The following is a 13,528-nucleotide window of genomic DNA, read 5'->3' as shown; positions in this document are numbered from 1 at the left end:
ATTTCGCAGCCAAAAAGAAACAACAATAAATGTTTTTAAAAAATGACCGCCATGGACAGAAAAATATAGTCCATTTTCTCTTTCCGTGGTGGCCATAGTAAACAAAAAAAAGGGCCGACATCGAAGGGGAGAAGGGACTACATGTAGTCCCTTCTCCCTTTCCATGGCGGCCATTGACTCACATGTAAAAAAAAAAGGTAAACCAAAATATTGCCTGTCATGGAACAGGGAGAAGGGAATACGTCTAGTCCCTTCTCTCGTTGCATGGTGGCCTGAAGAAACACGGAAGAAAGGAGAGAACCACATGAGAGATGCAGTGCGACGTGAGCAGGATTACCAGCAGATAAGACTGAGAAAAGGACCAATAGGTAAGTGACTTTTTTATTTTTTCGTGCCGTGCCGAGCAGGGTGTTACTTTTAGATTAATCAAAAACATGCTGAATATCAATGTGACAATGCATGTCCTGTGTATTAATCATAGCACACAGTATAACAAAAGCAGTCCATCAAAGATCTGCATGCATGCAATTGGGCATGTGTAATGCTGCTATCACATGCTAAACGTATTGCCCACTGCCTAATACCAGAAGGATGTATTTAGTTTCAACGAGGCATTCTTTCTCACAGATAAAATTGAATGAAGACTTGGCACTGACTAAAGCAACACCAACGGGAGGGACAGAAAACGGAAGCTGAGTTGGACAAGCTACAATAATGACCACCATGTTTCAAATACACCACCATTTTTCAATGGGGTTCCTGAGCCCTATCCAAACTGCTCTTTGTAAAGTGCAACTCAATAAGAGTGTCTGACTTAGTTCCACTACCCTAATAGGCCCCTAAACAATGGTATTGATGTGTACAGGTTCTTTCTAACATGTTCTACAATACACATGTTTACCATCACAGTTTTTGAACATGTTGGGGAAGATCCTTCTTGTTACTGTGCAGGTCTGTGGCCATTGGCAAATTCATGAGATAATGCGGGCACAACTGCTTGCCGCTTCATAAACGCAGGTGTTTTCATGGCTCATTTGATAGGGCTGCTGCTGTTGAATTGTGATGTCAGCTTGAAACAGTGAGAGGGGTGTCAGTTACTGAGCAGACGCAGCAGCTCAGTGAACTGCTTAGAGACTGCCTGTGCCAACGTATAAACCTTTATACCCTCCCATGATGTACAATAGCACTTAGAAGGGACGGTGAAACTATGAAAAGGACTTATTCATAAGGGCCTTGTATGGTTTCTCTGACTGCGATGCAGTGTGGTATTCTCCCTGAATAGTTAGCGTTGTTTTATTGCATCCGTTTCCCCTCGATGAACTAATGTCGTTAGAGAGGACAGTCATGAATTCTGTCCTCTGCTCATCCACATCTCTGGATTGCGCAGTCTCGATTTGCCACAGCCTGCTGGCCTTCTGATGCGCCTGTCTGTATTGCTTTTCAAAGCTCGATTTCATCATAAAAAGTGTCAGATCTTGTTCTGATCTCGTGACTCATCCTGCCAGGCTCTGCCTTTGTCTTTCAGCAAGATGAGAATGTGTTCTGATAGAAAGGCATGCAGTAGCTGGAGGCAAAATGTGAAGTGCAGGTGTCGGCCTCTGGTTCATGTGGAATATATTGCCACAAGGACAGAAAATAGAAGAAAAGAGCTAAGTAGGAAGGCCACTTCATTGTGTTGAACTACTCCTACACATAAAGGAAGAAGCAATGTGGCAGATCTGGTGAGATTCAGCGTTCAGTTAATCAAACAACAGTATTAACATGTGTTGCTATTTCTTTTTATCCAGTCTTATGCATTGTTCAATCAAATCGTCTATAACATTTAAATAATATTTTATCGAAATAAGGAAGACAACAGCACCATCTGAAGTGTTTATATGAACCAACAGAAAAAATGGTTTTCCACTCAAGCCAACAAAAGAAAAGGTCAACCCTGGCACAGTGTCTCGATGACTCATTAGTACACCGTTGTAATGTATGTCCAGTCTTGTCCTGTCCTGCTGGCTATTGATATATGCTGGTAGGATGTTGGCGAGTGTTATGATTGGCAGCTCAGGGGAATGTTGGGTGAGTGCTGTATCTGAATGTTCCATGTGTGTCAGTTGGGGGCCTGAGCTGCTGATGTGAGGATGGCCGGTGGGTGTACTGCATGTCTACTTACCTGTAATATAGCTGAGAGTAACTGGAACCAATCAACGTGTAAATATGTTCAATGAAGACTACTGGAACTATATCAGAGGCTCCACAGCTGGTCTCTGTGTGAATCATTGAGCGTTCTCTATATTACAACATACACCCACTCCACACCTCATAGTGATGAATTAGAAGTGTGTTTTCTATGGATTATGACTTACACGTTTATGCACGCATCCCTGTGCCCCACAGATTTATTTTCCATGACCATTTTGTGGTAGAGCAAAGGCAGACATGGGCATGTCAAGTTTGAATACTTTGGATGCAAAAACCAGATAATATGCTCTAATGGTTATGTTTGTGGCAGTCAGAGTAAAATGTATTCTCAACTCAATTACACAGTCATGTGCCACAATGGAAATGCAGAAGACATGTTCCTCTGTAATGCATCTCTCAGTGTTCACTTAATTATCCACGTTTCTGTCTCTTCGTTTGTTAACGTTTAAAGCTGAGTTTTTGCTTTATCACAGGACTTTCTTCCACATCTTGGTGTAAATATATCTTTGGCACCGTTTGATGAATCCTCACAAAACTTTGCCAAAAAAGTATGCAGCCAACTCTGAATTATTTTGCAGTTATGTACGATTCTGTCAACGGGGGGTTAATGCATGGTCCCACAATTTTTGAAATCTGTATAGACAAGAATGGCAATACATTTTCCTTGCAGCTACAGACCAAACTGCTGTATGGATTTACACCAAACCTGAGCAAGTTCACAACCTGCTCCAGAAAACATGATTCTTTAAATTGGTTTTAATCCATCCGGTAGATTTCTTTTTTAAATGCCAAAAAGGTAGTTACAAAAAGTTGTGATATCTCCGACCAGTCCATGGACTCACTTCCTGGTTCAATATCTGCATATGCCTCTGGCCCAATCAGAGAACTTGCGAAATTTTGCAGACATCGTACGCAGCCACGGATTCATCAGTTAAGAAACGTGAGGTGTGTCAAAACATTTGCAACGGACACCCACCATGTTGGATTCACGAACTGCACCCGTAGTCCGTGAACATTGTGGTAAAAACATATTCAGAAACACAACATTACACTTGTCAAACAAATTAAACAAAATCTGGGGGAGTGAATGGTGAGAGGAAGGGGATGGGATATGTCCAGTAACATCCAAAAATAGGGATTTCTGTCTTCTGCAGTGTCCGTGAACATTTCAGATGCTCAGGGACATTGCTGTGATGATCGCAAACTTGACAAATGTTCAAGGTCATCCATGCATATGTCTGAATCACACAGTGTGTAAAGAGAAGTTATTAGATGGTTTATAGCTTTTGCACTGATTAACGAAACTGCAATAAAAACATAGACCCACCTTTGAATGTTGTTGCAAAGTTTGGTGCCATTTCGTCAAGAGGGGGAACAGTTAGAGGGGGTCCCAACATGTTTACATGTCTTATAACTTCTGTGAAATTTGATGAATCTGCATAAAGATTTCCAAAATGATTATAGACCCCATTTTGAATGTTTGTGCAACGTTTGAAAGGATTTTATCAAGAGGGGGCTAAATTGTAAGGGGGGTCCCAATATGTTACAGATGGGGACGAGCTTGAATGGGAAATATAATTCTGCTCATATTTTGTATTTGTATTTATTTTATTTGTAGAGCGCTCCCGGCCCTGAGGCAGCTGGGCGCATATCTTACAGCTATTAAAGCTCTTAAGGCAGTACAGTTACACAAGATTATTCAGTTACACATAAATAGGTTACAACAATAGTAGGCAAGACACAGTAATGAGTGCAAACAAATACCAATGGGCGTAACCGCAGCCGCGGCCATGCTAGTGAGAGCCATAAGGATACTGGCAGTCAAGTTCATGCGGCCAGATGTGGATTTTCTTTTGAAGATATGGAAGGAAGGTTCAGATCTAATGGGTGTCGGAAGCGTATTCCAGAGCTTAGCCACCTGGACAGGAAAGCTAGATCCCCCTGAATTCTGCAGCTTGAATCTGGGAATGGACATAGTGTGGGCTTGGGCCGATCTTAGGGTAGGGGCCTTGATGAAGTGTGTGGCAGGAGTCTGTTGGAGAGGTATACTGGGGCGAGGTTGGCTCTGGCTTTATGTGTTAAGGCTAGAGTTTTGAGGGAGATTTTGTGTTTGACAGATAGCCAGTTAAGGTTGCGTCTTGTGTCGGATATGTGTGACTTCTTTGGGATGTTAAGGGCAGCCCTGATAGTGTTATTCTGTGTCACTTGTAGTTTGTTCATGTTTCAAGGCTAGTCCCTAGAAAGAGCGAGTTACAATAATCGATTTTGGACATACTTAACGTTCAGGTATCTAGTGGTGAGGAGCTAAATGGTTTAATTGATGGTTCAGGGCTACTTGTGGCTACTGCCAGAAGTGCAGGATGCATTTGCAGCAAACTGGTGTGAGGAACATTGGCAAGGACCCAAAAGGAAGTGTCAATATGTAGATACAGAAAATAATGATATAATTTTGGTGCCTAATGCAGTAATAGCTCAGACAATCCGGCCACTGGCCATGGCCACCAGCTGCTGGGAATGGGGTTAAAGTTGTCATGGCAACCATAGACCGACTATGTCGTACAATGTACACAATTGGGATAGGTTTGAATTGGAAAAAATCTACTTGCGGCTACAGACCGAAGTTTCAGCAAACCTGCGCACGGAGCATTAGCAAGGTCCTGAAAGCATGCTTTTGCAAATCATTCCTGTGTTTTATTTTTTTCCAAAGTGTCCAAATATATGTACAAAAAATAGTGATGTGACTTTGGTGTCTGGGCATTGGGCCTGGCCCTTGGCAAGGACAAATGTCTACTCTGATTACTTATTGGGTCATGTGGCATGGAAAAAGCCAATTTCCTATGGATTGTGGACACTGGCCTTGGCTGCAAGCCATGAACACTGGTCATTGGTCACATTATGGGATATAGTGGACACTGGAACAGGATGGAGGCTAGGTGCAGTGGATAACGGGGGTGGTTTGGTGGGGTTGGGGTCATGGTCCAGCGTCATGTCCTAGGCAAATCAACCATGACTTGAACCCCCAGCATGCACTGCTGAAATCGACACACATCAGTATGTGCTGCAAAAAGCATGTTTATTAGAGGAGGTTAACCGTCCTTTGTTATATGATTAGAGAGGAATTATAAATAACGTATATTTATATATTGGTGTAACATCAGTGAACATTTTCACTTTTAAAAATTATAGAAATTCAGTGTAAAACGTTGTTAAAGGGATGTTATGTTTAAGTAGCGCTATTGCAAACCTTTGAAAATGCAAAAACCTCTTCAAAGGTACTTTCAGTTTCATTGAGTGGCGCCAAAGTTGTAAGCCATCCAAAAACTGGTTTTCACCAAGCCTGTAATTCAGAAATAGGCATGAATGCCCCCGAACATCTCAAATGTCCAGGAACATCATACAAAAGTCCCTGGACATCTAAAATGTTCACGGACATCAGAGAAAAAACACCACATTGAACGCTTTTTATGGCCATATCCCATTACATCCTTATCACCCCTCACCTCCCCAGACATAACTTCATTAGTTTGACAAATGCAATGTTGTGTTTTTTTATGTTTTCTCAGTCAAGTTTAAGGGCGTTTTCTGGATTAATATCCTATTTTAGTACCCATATGTGTATACTATGCAACATTTATGCAGAACATATGAAGTTTAGAGAGTACATGTTCGATGTTAGACCCCATTGCAGTGCTTTGAAGCATTATAACTTACAGGGTACTATATTAGTCACCCCATTACCAATACACTCTCTAGTGAGCCTTATTACTATCATATCCTGTGTATCCTATGAAAAGTGAACCTCAGTCACATTAACTGGGTGCTTGTGAATAGTGTGAGCAGCAGTGCAGAGTCTTGATTGTGCTTGAATTTGCGTTCTTTTCTATTTCTCTTTGAAAAGGGATTTCCTTGTGAAAATGGATCTATTCTATTCTGTTCTATTTAATTTGTATATAGCGCCACACACCCATAGGCCTCAGAGTGCTGCCCAGACTAACAAACAGAGAGCACATACTAAGAGGGAAAGATCAAACATATTAGTTTTTGCCTTTAACAAAGAGAAACGTCTTCAGGCCTTTCATAAACTGAGATAAAGAAGCAGTTGTCCTCAAAGAACTGGGCAATGCAAGTCCCTGCATCAAAACTCCACAATGATTTAGACAGAAACGTGGACAGTCCAAAAGGGCATCCTTGTTAGAATGCAGAGTTTGTCTTATAGGTACCTTTTTGATACATCGGCTGAGGTAGGAGAGGGTGTTACCTGACACAATAGTATTGGCCTTGTGCCGGACTCTCTGTTCCACTGGGAATTAGTGCAGCATTCAGTGGGCTTTCAGTGGGTTTCGGACACGTGGGAACATCACCTGAGCCCACAAAATGCTTAACAGCCCCATTCTGAATGGTTTGAAATGTTTAAATATTTGACTGTAAGGTGCCAACTAAGAGACAATTGCAATAATCAAGTTTTGCATTAATGGTGACAGTAGCTCCTACCACCCTATTTTGTTCAGATAGATAGAGATGTGTTTGCCAATATAATCTAATCATGCATGAACAGGATGAACTTAAATGTGCCACATGTTTGTTAGGTGTTAATTGTGAGTCTAAGTAGACTCCTAACATTTTAACATGATGGGCAACAGGAATGGCTTTGACCACAATCAGAATTTGCCAATATTGGGAATCCAATTTTTTCAGCCAAGTTGTTTATCAATTCAGTCTTCCTATAATGTATTGCTATGGAGTTTAATGCCATCCAGGAATGAAATGCAAAAATACTTGATTAACCATGTCTGCATCCTTGGAATACACCCCATAGAGTTCAGGAGAATCTGGGTGTCGTCCACATAGTTTGCAAACTACACACTGAGATCATCTAAAAGGTTACACAGAGAACTGATGTACACATTAAATAATATAGGAGATAGACATGACCCCAGTGGTACACTACGGGTGAGAAAACCAGGGCACGATTTACACTCATTCTTAATAACTTTTGCTTTTCTGGGCCCATTAAAAAAAAAAATGTAAACCACTTTGCAGTATTCTCAGAGCATTTCCCTGTCCAGACCAGTCTATCAATCAATAGGTCATGTTCGACTAAATCAAACGCTGATGATTTTCAAGCATCAGAGGCAGAGCGATTTCAATAACATTTGACTTCAAATCTAACAAAGCAGTTTCCGTACCATACTTTGAGCAAAAATCCAACTGACAATTGTCAAGTATTTCATGTTGTTCAACAAATTCATGACATAGATCATAAGCGATTTTGTCTACAATGTTTTTACAAAAATGCCACATAGTTATGGGCCTAACATTTATGGGGACAGCAGGATCTAAATTATCTTTCTTTTTAAAGGGGAGAAATCCAGTCTTATTTCAAACAGTCTGGTACATGAGCTTCAGAGAATGACATATTCATGATTTTCGTGACCATGGGATAAGTGAAACAAGAAAATCTTTAAATATGGAGGAAGAAAAGACATTGGGCCTCATTACGACCCTGCCGGTCTGGAAAGAATGGTGGTGCTAAAACCGCTGCCACCGTTCTTTCCAGACCGGCTGATTAAGAGTCCTGCAGGCAGGAGGTGTCACTCCCGCCAGTTCTAACCTGGCGGGTTTAACACCACCGGCCTGCAGGCGGACATGGAAACACTGGCTCTGTCATAGACGGAACCAGTGTTTCCATTGTCCCCATTCCCATGGAGTCCTATGCAGCTCCATGGAAATGGAGACCTACACAATTCCGCCTCCGGAATTCCCGGGTCACCGGGGTCGTAATGCCCCGGTAATTCCGGGAATCACAGAGGCAGAATGGTAATACGAGTCCCGCAGTAACCTGCCGTTTTTTCTGGCTCGGTTACCGCCGGACACGTAATGAGGCCCATTGCCTTTTCATGAGGTGGGTTTCATGTCTTGCACCATGTTTTGAACCTCCATTTCTGATAGCTCCTTAAACATAAACAGCGGAAGGGACTATAACGATTCACCTGGATCAGGATAAGATTGGGGCTCAGCCACAGGTTTCTCAAGCACAACTTTTTTGAGTAAACTAATCCAGAATATTCGGACACCAGCTGTTATCAAGCTTTTTAGAAGTTTTTACTAAATTAGTAAATCAACTTTCAGAGATGCAAAAGTAGCCAACATAGGACATTGCTCTCTCAGGGTGTCGACTTCTACCGTAGGAGCTTCAGGTAACTGATGTACTTCTACTGTAGGAGCTTCAGGTAACTGTACTACACATTCTGGAAAGGGCAAAACATGCTGTTGTTTCAAAGTCAAGGCATAGTAGGAATAATTTAAGAATGAGGTAGGGTTTTCTTAGTCTGAGGTGCTGGGAAAGATAAATCATAGAGTCATGCAACACTGCTGACTGATTTGACCTGTCACCTCTCCCCGTGGCCTTGTAAATCGCGAGGCAGCATACTTTAATGCAGAAATCGGAGCACTTTCACATTCCTCGCTAGTGTAGATGTATAGGTCTCTTCAAACCAAGAACAGGAAACATATGCATTATTTGTCCATCACTTCACTACAAGAAGAAAGCACATTGACTCCATTTTCTGGAAAAGTTGGTCAGCATGGTCAGCATGAGGCCAATGGGCCTCATTACGAGGTTGGAGGTAGCCTTGCCAGTTCTACCGGCAAGGCTACCTCCAAACTCGCATCCGGGTGCCCTTTCGCGGGTGGTGTTCTTTCACAGGTGCTGGGCCCGGTACATCCCCATTCCCATTTGAGCACAATAGGGCTCAATGGGAATGGGGAGGGTGGTGGCACTGGTACCATTAATAACTGCACCGGTGCTACCATCATGTTCTGCTCACGGTTGCCGGTACGGCCACCAGGTCAGACCTGGTGGCTGCAAGGGCACCCGTGAGCAGAACGCCTAGTATGGCGGTACGGTAGCAACGGTGCTGGTAGCGATACCAGCACCGTTGTTACCTTACCTTACCACCATACTTGTAATGAGGCCCAATGTCTTTAAAGAAACAACTACACGTATGTTCTCTCATTTCAAGACACAATAGTGATGTTGATTGTTATTTGGAAATGCAACACCTACCATGTTTAGAGCATCTGTCACCCCTCAATGAGACAGTGGCTGTTGTAGCGGCAACCCCACAAATGTGAACAATTTGGTGACCAGCAATGAGTGGTGTTCACAGTGGTTGGTGAGCTATCGCCCCAATGACGCACAAGCACAAGCATATTTGAAAATATTTGGGCACTGGCCCTTACACGACGGAGACACCAAAGGTTTTGTCTCACACACACAAACAGGTGTTGTTTTCTCTCTTTATACTACATTATTGAGCCATATGTTTATAGGATAGTTCATTGTCAAAATGAAAATGAGTTCATATATCAGAGTGTTATTTGCCTTGTGTGTGACCAAGCACATCAGAAGTATAACGGTATCTTCTTTATAATGCCGTACTGTTACTCAGGGCCTGAATAACAAAGCGTACTTCAATGGAATTGCACCATTGTAAAACACTTTATCAAATCGGGCCCTCAATCTTTTCTCAGCACAACATTCACAGAAGGATTTGGACACTGGATGAAGATTTCAGTAATACACACCTATTTGGAAGCTGAAACATATGATTTGGCTTCATAGCATCACCACAGTGATATTGATAGTTTTGGATGAACTAGTTTAAGAATAACTCAAACCACTCGAATTACTGGTGGTTCAAGGGCCTGGTCATCGTCAACTCATCTAAATATTGAGGGCTATTCAAGGGAGGGTGAGCTTATGCCATCTACCAAAAGACCATTCAATATGCCCTACTGAATCTACTGAGGCTAGGAATGCCCCTATTGTCTCGTGGGGCATAGTACACATTATAATTTTCTCAGGTCTCAGCGCTTTTGCACTGGGAACATAAAAACAAATGTACAAAGTCATGGGTGGCTGTGGGGTTGAGAATATAAATGGGGAGCAGAGAGGGTAAAGGGAGATTTGGATGTACACCAGTCGCTAATTTGAGCCCCGCCCCACAAAGGGGACACGCAAGACAGTGTGTGTCACTGAATCTTTGGGTTGACAATTTGTAAATATTATAAGATCACTTCTGAGGGGTGCAATAGGAATGTGTTCATTTTATATATATATATATATATATATATATATATATATATATATATATATATATATATATATATATATATATATGTAACATTATGATTAAGTTGCACTACTAACAACCTATGAAATTCAGTGGAAAAAAATGTCATTGATGACATCACTGATGACATCACATGTGCATTTACTTTTCAGACGAGGGGTTGTGAATGTAATTTTAGCAAAAAAGTATCAGGGATTATGGGGACATGTGTAATAAAGTACATACTTCATCACGCAATCTAGTGTTCTAAAGAAAATTCCATTGCAGTGTTCTTTCTAGTACAGGAACCTACGCATACAGAAATGTAGGTGTTGGCTGCAGCATACACCACAGAGGTGCTATGTTTGTACTTTCCAAAGTTGTATAATAAAAAGGTGAATGTTTCTTTATCACACTTTTCTGGTCTGTGAAACATGTACTAAGTTGCTAATAATGCATCACTTACCACACATTTCTACTAAAACACACAAAACATAAATAGACTACAATGCATACAAATATGGGGCTTATATATGGAGAGTAAATTAAGCATACAAGACGCAGTATCATTACCACCTGTGTATAATCTACATGATTGTATTCACGCACAAAAATGATGGCTGTGTTTCAGGCCTGCTTCTTCCCCTATATATGTACATCATAAGATGCGATTAAATTGTAAGGAAAGTGTTGTACGAACATGTGAGAATAGCAATATCTATAAATGTAATACCAGTTGAAAGTTTACTTTCTGACTGTCAGTAAATACACCCACCTGTCCTAGATATGGCAGTGAACCAAAACAAAGGAGCTGCACATGTGATGTCATCAGTGATGTCAACAATGACATTTGTGATGCCATCTTTCATGTCCTGGGTGTTAGTGTTAGCAGTGCACAGTGGTGCGGGTTAGTTTTGGTTGCTTAGCCTACCATAACTGGCGAATTTCAGGGGTTTTTCGGTTTTACTTTGAACCATAATGTCACGTTTATAAAGTTTTTCCACTGAATTTCATGGGTCTTTAGTAGGGCAACTGACCCATATTGTGCCTTGTACAACATTTTTGTACTGGATTCAATAGGTTTCCAGTAGTGACACGTAACCATAGTAGTTACAAACATTTGCCTTCACTGCACACCTTCCGAAGAATGCCACATGATCATATGCTGGCGCACAGCATGGTGACGTGTCCGAAAACCCATACACAATTTACAATACGATCTGTGCCTCGTGGACAGTGTGGAAGTACATTTTGTGCTGCTGTGTGAACTTGCAACCGCAACATTTTCCGTGCACAACTCCAGCACCTATTCGTACACAGCCTATAAGAATGTAGTACAAAGCACATACTTTTAACAAAACTGCTAATCATCTTAAAACGACATTAGCTAAAGCCATCCCTCCTCCCCAAGAAACACCACTAGTGCTGTGAAGAAAAAGCTGGAGAAACACTGCCCATAGCTCACAAATAACACACCCACTACATTTTCCTCCATCCACGTGCCCCTCCATATTACTGTTTGCTGCCTCTTTCCTCAGTTCCGTCTGCAACTTTCGGTCTTAGGTATCCTCCCAAATAAAAGCCATACATACACAAAAGAAATGTTCCTTTGTGACCCAACATTCACAGTCACAAAAAGGAAGTAAAAAAATAACGCATACACTGCATCTGCTTTATATTTTGCAGTAAAGCACATAGACGCAATAAGATTTTCAAACAGTTCCATTTATAGTTTCTGTTACGCTAATGGGAAAATTGTAGTGTTCATCCTCCGTTCCAGGGACTGGAACGGGGGACAAAGGGCCTGCAGGGCAAGTTATGAGGGCAATGGAAGCGAGAGTGCATAACGAGGTCTCTGCATCATTACCTCCCCTCGACGCCTAAAATGGGGGATGCAAGCCATTTGCAATGTACATTTCCAAAGCAGTAACCTGTGGTATTAAAAAAGATGATTTTGTGTCTTGAAGCAGGGCGCCTCTGGCGTCCCGCTTTAAGAAATAAAATCCTCTTCCAAGATGGCCACCATAGAAAGGGAAGCCGGGTCTTGCATACATAGCCCTTCTTCGCTTTCCATTGCAGTCTGCAAAAAAAAAATGGAAACTGTGTGACCATATTGCCATTAGCACATTTTTATTCCCATTCAAATGTGTCGTTGTGTGCAACAAGTTTACCACAAAGCCAGTCCCAGGTGGATATGGCCACTGTAATGCTATCTTTTCTCCATTCTGGTCATGGCCAGTAGGCACATTGCACGCATCATGACCTTATAGCATGACCCCGACACTCTGGCCACTACCCATAGCTACAGCCTACCCCTCAGTCATTGAAGTTGTAGCGTTGTTTTTTATCTAAAGTGCGACACTTGTCAAACACCAAAACAGTGCAACATCTCCAACACCAGGATTTTCGGGCATTGCCAATCAGCCTTACACACATTTTGAGTGAATTAAGTTTTTCCCCCCAAAACTGTCAAATGAGTACCCAAATGAATTGTCGTATTACGTGTGGAAAAAATCCCAACAAACTCTGTGGCCTCAATCGCAATCACGGCAGACGTATTCAAACCATCAGCATTAGCACTAACCTTCGCACACATATTTCCATAAATTGCACAGGTGGAAAGGTCAGAAGATATGATTGTATCGAGCATGCAACCATGTATTTTTTCACAAACGTTGATGTATCACAAACATTTGCTGTGTACATTACCTCATTTTTCCTCTTTGACAAACATACGAAATCTGACAGCAGAGCATGTTCATCCTTTGCTAATTTTCGCCGTTGCTGCAGCTGGCTAACATAAATGGCCCTGACGTAAATAAAGCATATGGGCCACGCTTGACCCTCACATAACCAACCCTAGTGATATGCAGTACCTTTCTCAATGACGTTCCTCTCCAGCGTAGCCAAATGCGCTCATAAGCACCTGCTCGCCGTGATGCAGCACCTAAAAAAATTAACACACAGGAATGTACAACGTAGCACGTGACATTTTAAAGTAATAAACTAGTTTTTAAAAGAAACAGTAACTTTTTTGAATTTGTAAAGTACTTTTATTTCACAATAAACTGTGCAAGAACATCAGAGTAATCCCATTTTCAATCACATAATAAATTTGTTTCTTCGGTCGTCATCGAAAATGTTAATGGTGAAGCACACGTTGTTCTTTTCCCAAACACAAAGTATGTGTTTTCGATAAAGCAACCCCTTTGTTTGCGCAATGA

General features: G+C 41.7%; 1 protein-coding gene across 4 annotated transcripts in view; it reads right to left on the bottom strand.

The window, feature by feature from the left end:
• Positions 1 to 13,528, bottom strand: part of ZMAT4 (zinc finger matrin-type 4) — a 2,593,958-nt gene that overhangs the window by 1,937,311 nt on the left and 643,119 nt on the right. For 2 of the 4 annotated variants that reach the window (XM_069617626.1, XM_069617628.1), the window contains exon 3: positions 13,181 to 13,251. The exons of the other annotated variants lie outside the window; for them this stretch is intronic. The gene's annotated coding sequence lies outside the window, so the exon portion shown is untranslated. The remainder of the gene's footprint in view (positions 1 to 13,180; positions 13,252 to 13,528) is intronic. 4 annotated transcript variants of the gene reach the window in all.

This window comes from Ambystoma mexicanum, chromosome 10, assembly GCF_040938575.1.
Source record: "Ambystoma mexicanum isolate Mex_15411 chromosome 10, UKY_AmexF1_1, whole genome shotgun sequence".
Lineage (NCBI taxonomy): Eukaryota > Metazoa > Chordata > Amphibia > Caudata > Ambystomatidae > Ambystoma > Ambystoma mexicanum.
The sequence above is the reverse complement of the archived record's forward strand: the minus strand, read 5'-3'. Positions and strand labels throughout refer to the sequence as shown.